Source organism: Pundamilia nyererei, unplaced genomic scaffold (assembly GCF_000239375.1).
Source record: "Pundamilia nyererei isolate P.nyererei 1_Seehausen unplaced genomic scaffold, PunNye1.0 scaffold00165, whole genome shotgun sequence".
In the NCBI taxonomy this organism is placed as follows: domain Eukaryota; kingdom Metazoa; phylum Chordata; class Actinopteri; order Cichliformes; family Cichlidae; genus Pundamilia; species Pundamilia nyererei.
In genome coordinates, this window is record NW_005187566.1 from 348,893 (window position 1) to 355,881 (window position 6,989).

The window sequence follows — 6,989 nt, forward strand, 5'->3', positions numbered from 1 at the left end:
CGGGTCCTTCAGTATCTGCGCTGCTCTAGTCCGGCATCTCCTGGTGTAGGTGACCTGAAGCGGGGGGAGAGCAATCCTGCAGCAGCGTTCTGCAGCAGCAGCGTTCTCCATAGGTGAGGTTAGGGACATAGATCGACCGGTAAATTGAGTGAGTATCACTACAAAGATTAACCCACAGTGGTCCTAATACCAGTTTGATATCAGCAAACACTGAGAGCACACGTATGACACCACAGCCATGCTATCAATGCAAACGCTGATAACAGCATAAATTGAATTAAATCGGGACTTGATGAGACCTTTTGAGTATCACTAGAAATATTATAAACAGTCGTCTCCATACCACAGTTTGCTATCAGTAAACACCAACGGCATTCACTGATAGCATAGCACATGCATGTTACCAGTGTATAAACGATAGTATAGCATATATTAGCACAGGTATCAATAAAGGACTACTGTATTAAACACTTTTACTAACCTCAGGCAGATGGACAGACCCTCTGCAGGTGGGATTGAGCGCCTGTAGTTGGTGTCTAGGCAGGCGATTCTTGGACCAATGCGGGACAGCAGGTCCTCAAACTGGGCGAGGGGAAGACAGCGGTGGTACCGCTGAAAGCAGTCATCCAGGCGCAGCTCCTGGAGCAAGTGGTGAAACTCACCAAACTGCTCACGCGTCTGGAGGACCTGATGGACCCAGGCACGGCGAGGACATCCTTAACACCGCTGCTCTGCTCTCCACAGTAAATAGAGAAGGGAGACTCTCTCTTCAAACGCTAGCTCGACAGCTGCCATCTAGCAAAGATACCGTCTGGCACAACTTCCTCCCACATCCCTCCCACATTTCCGCTTCACGCGCGTCAAAATATGCAATTTTGAGGCGCGATGGATTTTTCTTGGACACGCGTTGAGGTGCGAATGTGCACGCGTCAAATTAGGGGCGTTTGGGGCGTTTTCGTTCGCATCTATCGCGTTCGGTGTGAACACACCGTTAGTTTCTCTATTTTTCCTCAAGCCTCTTTGTGTCTCTCCGTCTCATTTTTCAGACAAAGCTCCTTTCATCCCTGGTCTTCCTGGTGCCCAACTGTTGGCTCTGCTTTCTATTATCCAGCCTGCAGTAGGGAGACACCAGTGGCTCAAGGCCTCCTTGCTGTGTCTTTGATCACTCATGTGACCTGCAGCTGATGTACACACAAGAAAGACCAAGGCATGTAGTAAAGCCTGCCTCCACAGTGCCAGGGACATGAGCAGGGGATACTGTCACCCCTGTGCACACTTTAAGAAAACACCCCCAACAATGCCTGGCCCCGGGGAAATGGCCCACAATGTCAGAGAACCACTTGTCGTACTCAGAAACTTAACGTTGAGAAATATGATGCCTCTTGCAGGTGACCTGTTGTGAGCGCTGACACTTCATACAGCATGCTCTCTGCTGACACTGAGGGCCTCATGGTGACTTTCGACTTCCTTGTACTGGGGAGAAATGACAAATGATGGAGTGTGATATGGGGAGATTTGTAGACAGTTGGCATACAAACGTGCAAAGCCTGAAGGAGATGGATGACACATGGTGGAGTACAGCACATTTACTCCTCCATGCACACCACTGTGTTTAACAGGCCATGTAATGTGAAATAATACAGTGAGGAAAATCACATCTTACATTATTCACAATTTGTATTTGTTCCCAAATTATGAGTGGATGATATAAAAGTCCATGTCTCCCCCCCCTTTCCAGACTTTTGTCCTCACTTTCTGTCTTAAAGCCATTAAAAGCATGCCAGATTTATTATGTGGCACCCACTGGAAAATATGAGCTCTATTTTACCCTGATTGAGATAGCTGATATGTAAGCCTGCTTAAATTACAGTTTCTCAAAGGTGAACGGGGTAAATCAAGAGCAGTTGTTGAAATTACTTCACTAGCTTTGTCTTCTTATTTTACTTGTAATTTTCTACTAAATTAAGGCTCCATATGAAGGACCTCAAAACATAGAGAACTATCTTAATGTTTTCTAAAGGCAAAAGGCTAATTAAGATATCCACAGGGTAGTATTTCTCAGACTGACTCAGGGATACAGAGGGGTCATCAGCTTGATTATTCATGTCTCAGTTAACCATTATTTTTTAATAAGACTGGGTCTCAGTGTTACATTACCTGTTTTATTTTTTCCTTCAGTTAGTAACTGAAGCAGGCATTATTAAAAGAAATGTTCAAAGGGAGCTCAACAACAATCTATAGTTAGTGATTCTTATGTATCTTTTGGATTTAAAAAAAATCCATGAATTAGAAAGTGTGTTGATTTACATTTGAAACATTACAACATTTATACATTTAGTAAATAACCAAATAAATATGTGAACATTCCCATGACAATGTGGCACACCGTTTATATTTCACTCAGTAGTGTTACTAAGGTACAGCTTAACAGCTAGCACTTATAAAACAGATTCCTCCACCAGAGACTCTATATCAGAGAATATATCAATCTATGAGTGTCTATGTCAATTTAATAAAATTTAATTAAATAAATTTGTTGCAAATATGTTTGCTGCCAAAAGAAAAAAAAAACAAAGAATAAGTTTTATTTATTACTGATCTTAATCAGCAAAACACAAAGCTATTACATATTATCTCTCTCTCTCTCTCTCTCTCTCTCTCCCTGTATGTATATATATATATATATATATATATATAGTAGTGCGGTGCTCTGAACGGATAATTGGAGGTGAGCTTCCCTCCCTCCAAGACATCTACAGGAAGCGGTGCCTGAGGAAAGCGGGGAGGATCATCAAGGACTCCAGTCACCCCAGCCATAAACTGTTCAGACTACTTCCATCAGGAAGGAGGTTCTGCAGCATCCGGTCCCGTACCAGCAGACTGAGAGACAGCTTCTTCCACCAGGCCATCAGACTGCTGAACACGTCATAGACACCTCACCTTCACTACTGGAACTTTAACATTATGCACTCCATACTGTACAGTGATGCCACTGTTTTGCACATGTCTCAACTCTGTATATTTTTATATATTTTATTTATTTTTTACTCTATTTAATTTGTAAAATATGTGTACACACACACACACACACACACGTAGAAAAATATTTAGTATACACATCCAGAAATGCATATACTATTATATATTGTACATATATTTATTAGTTTCAGATGTAGCCATTCTTGTATTTTGCTTGTTTACATTACTGTATTTTGCACAACTCTGTTGCTTGTGAAGCTCGCACACAAGAATTTCACTCACATGTACTGTACCAATGTACCTGCACATGTGATGTGACAATAAAAGTGATTTGATTTGATTTGATTTGATATAAATAAACCACTAGACCCTCCTACTGTCTGTGTACAGGGGTCCGAGGGATCCTCCAGGAACCTATTTTCTGAATAACCTGTTCCAGGGCAGGCTAGATTCACAGCATAAATTAGCATGGTGATTTACCAGAGTAATAAGTAAACCACCTTAATAATACAGAAAATACAGAGTTAGCCCTGAAGCTTCCTGGATAAGCTAAAATCCAGCTTTGTAGTATAGACCTCTGGCCCTTGTGTATTGAGATAGCAATTAGTGAAGCTGGTTCCTTCGCCCTTTGCGCTATTGTTCCTGTGAAAATACTTACCCAGTTGTCTTGTGCGCAGATTTTCTAGAGACTGGTGAGCTGAACTCAGTGCTGGTGAGATTCATTCTGAAGAAAGGAACTTTGGATTTGCCTGTTGATCTAGAACCCTGGACTTCACTAATGGAGACCTGTTCCCTGAGTATTGAACCCCATGAAATTTTTAGACTGGAGTCCTGTGTTTGAGTCTAACCCACCTTAGTGTTTATGACAGAGGCTCAAGACTGCCATGAACCTAAAACTACTGGAACACCAGACTCATACGCAGGTTTTACATCGCCTGCTTTGAGGAAAAAGGGAAAAACCTATTAAAAATGCTCTCATTAAAAGTCAATTGAAATGATGATGAAACAAAAGCAAAGCTTAATTCATAATTCATAGCATAAATTGTCTTTATTGGGGAGGTACATAAAAGTGGATATTTCAAGCCAAAGAAAACTTTCTGTATTTGTTCTGGCTAAAGACACTTTCAGAAGGCATGTGATAAGTGTAATAAATATAATGTTTTTAAAGAATTCTGATTGTTTTACTCTACAGTAAAGACTATAGTTCTCTCACAGAAGAAGAGAGGAGGTGTCTGTTGGCAGTCTTTTGTTTTTGCTGAAGTCTGATGGCATTTATTTCATCACACACTGGTAGGATGTTGTGATAAACTGTGCAAAGCGTTGTTTTGTCCTTTTGTGCTCTGAAATGTGCCACAACTTTAGTGGGAGGTGATGGTTCATTACTGGCTGCCACCACTTTACATAGTCTTTATAAATCCAGGCGACTTGTCTTTTGAGAAAAGTGTAGTCCCTTATAGGAGGTTACTTTAAAGAACTGACTGACTGGGGATTAATTGTAAATTATCGTTTCATCAAATGATAAGTGTATTAATCTGGACTTTAAAGATACTTAAATCACTTTTTCCCCAGAGTTAAGACAAACCGTGATAAAATCAATAAGCAATGTTAAAGAGACATTGAATGAGGTGTTTAGATGCAGCTGCTTCTTGATTCAGAACCCTTGGTATGGTTAAAAGTCAAAGAAAGTAGATGCTGTCCCTCAGCACCTATTCTTCATCAGCTAGTGTGTGTATAATGATCGTACTTTGCTGGCTATCCTGCAACTTACAGTGCCTTTTAGATAAAGTCAGAACTCAGAATTTCCAAATTCCCAGTTGGCATTTTTCATCTGGAATTACCTCTCAACTTGGGCACCTTTTGACTCGTCTTGACCCAACTTTTGACTCATCAAAGTAGCCACCTTTGGGAGAAAAACAGCTGACCACACCAATAGAAATCAAATATTCTTCAGAAATTCTTCCCATATGTGTTGCAGAAGTTCCCATAAATGTGTGACACTTGTAGGTTGCTTTGCTTTCACTCTTCTGTCCAGTTCATCCCAAACCAGCTCAATGGGGTTTAAGTCTGGAGACTGTGCTGGCCGCTCCATGTTTTCAAGCTTATCAACTTGGTCTTTTTCCCTGAGATAGGTCTGGCATAGATTGGACTTATGTTTTGTGTCATTATCTTGCTATAGGATGAACCCCTGACCAACTAGATGCATACCAGAGGTTATTGCATGGCGCTGCAGAATGCTGTAGTAGCCGTTTTGGTTCACTCTGTACAAGTCACCGACCCTGGATATAGCACGCTTCCTCCTCCATGTTTGATAGTTGATGCCCCACACTGTGAACCAACCATAAGGTCAACTTCTCTTGTTTTACCCTTACTACTTGCAAGATGGTGCCAGTGAGGATGGTTCCTCTCACTTCACTACAGTATAAGTATTTCCTTAAAGGTAGAATATAAACATTTGTTCCTTTCTGTAAAAAAAAAAACAACCCAAAAACAAACAGTAATCCAAAAATCGTGTGTTAAATTTTGATTCCCAAATATCTTCAGGTGTAAGTATTTGTACGTAAATATAATTATAAATATAATAATAATTTTAAATATAATGACAATATACATATTCATTCTATATATATATATATATATTACATGCATTCTAAATGACACAGTCTACTGTGCAAATTATTTATTTTCAGTTGCAAATATACAGCTAGTGTTATACGCACAGCTTAGTGGGCATAAAACCATCATATTGCAAAAGTGATTTGATATACAGCAAAAGCAAGTGTCCGGTTTGGATAACACATGGTCTCAGGTTTTGCGTCCATTTGATGCACTGATTGAATCCCTCACCCACTTCCATCTGTGTTACTCTCTTTGTGCTCCCAACTTTAGTCGACCGTTAAGGGCAAAGTCTGACCATTTCCCATAGGGAGCCAAAGAAAAACCCTGTAATTCATATTCCTAGCACAGACATGTATCCATCAATCATTTTATTTAATTCTGGCTAGGGCTCAAGAGAAGATATTCTCTTTCTGTCCTCCTATATGTATTGAAGAGATGTGTCTTAGAACAAAAGGAGAGGAGTGCCGATAAATCCCCCAAGACTGAACAACATAAAGCTGTGTGAAGAAAATGGATCTGGAAACAAGGGCACTTTAAAAGCTCCCTGACTTAATTTGGAGTGAATTAAAAATCAAGATATGAGACTTTTTTTTAAAAAGTAAATACAAAGTGACATAGCAGTAATGTTCAAGTACATAATAGTTGTAAGGAGGGATCAGGGAATGAAAAGGGAATGAAAAGAATAATGAATCCAATGGCATGGTATCAAGATTATTCAAGATTATTTTGTGGTCTAACACAATGACAGCGAGAGAAGGCATGCTGTGCAAGCACTTTTTAATTCATTCATCTTTTTCATTCATCATTAATTCATCAAGTACAAAGAACTTTAAAAATGTAATCCCGTTTGGAAGAAGAACTGAATTTACAGAAAGTTGATCATCTCCCAGGTTGATTTCTTGTCCATAGCAACCGTGTATACAACTAATGTAGTATAGACCTGCCATAACAAATTAACGCTATATTTTTTTTAGAAACCAAGTAAAAATAATAATACTTGTGGGACACTCTGCTTAAGCCTTTGGTAACATTAAGCATATTTAAAAAAAGATGACATGGAAATATAGAATAGAAAACAATAAATAGGATCATGGCCAAGCTTGAAAACTGGACCCCCCATAGCCGGTTACCAAGATTACGTGAAGTACCCTCAGAAGGTCTGCTAGATGATGTTAATGCAGCACTACGGACGATACCTACAACCACGATTACCGACACTAACAAGCTGATCTACAATACGGCAGCAGTGATCAGTGAGATGCTTGGCTACAAGATGAACAGCGACAAGGGGCAGTACCCTCCATGGAGAAGGAGGCTAGAGGGCAAGATCAAAGTAGCACGGAGGGAAGTTAGCCAACTAACCGAGTTGCAGAAAGGTGCGACAAATAAGGTGC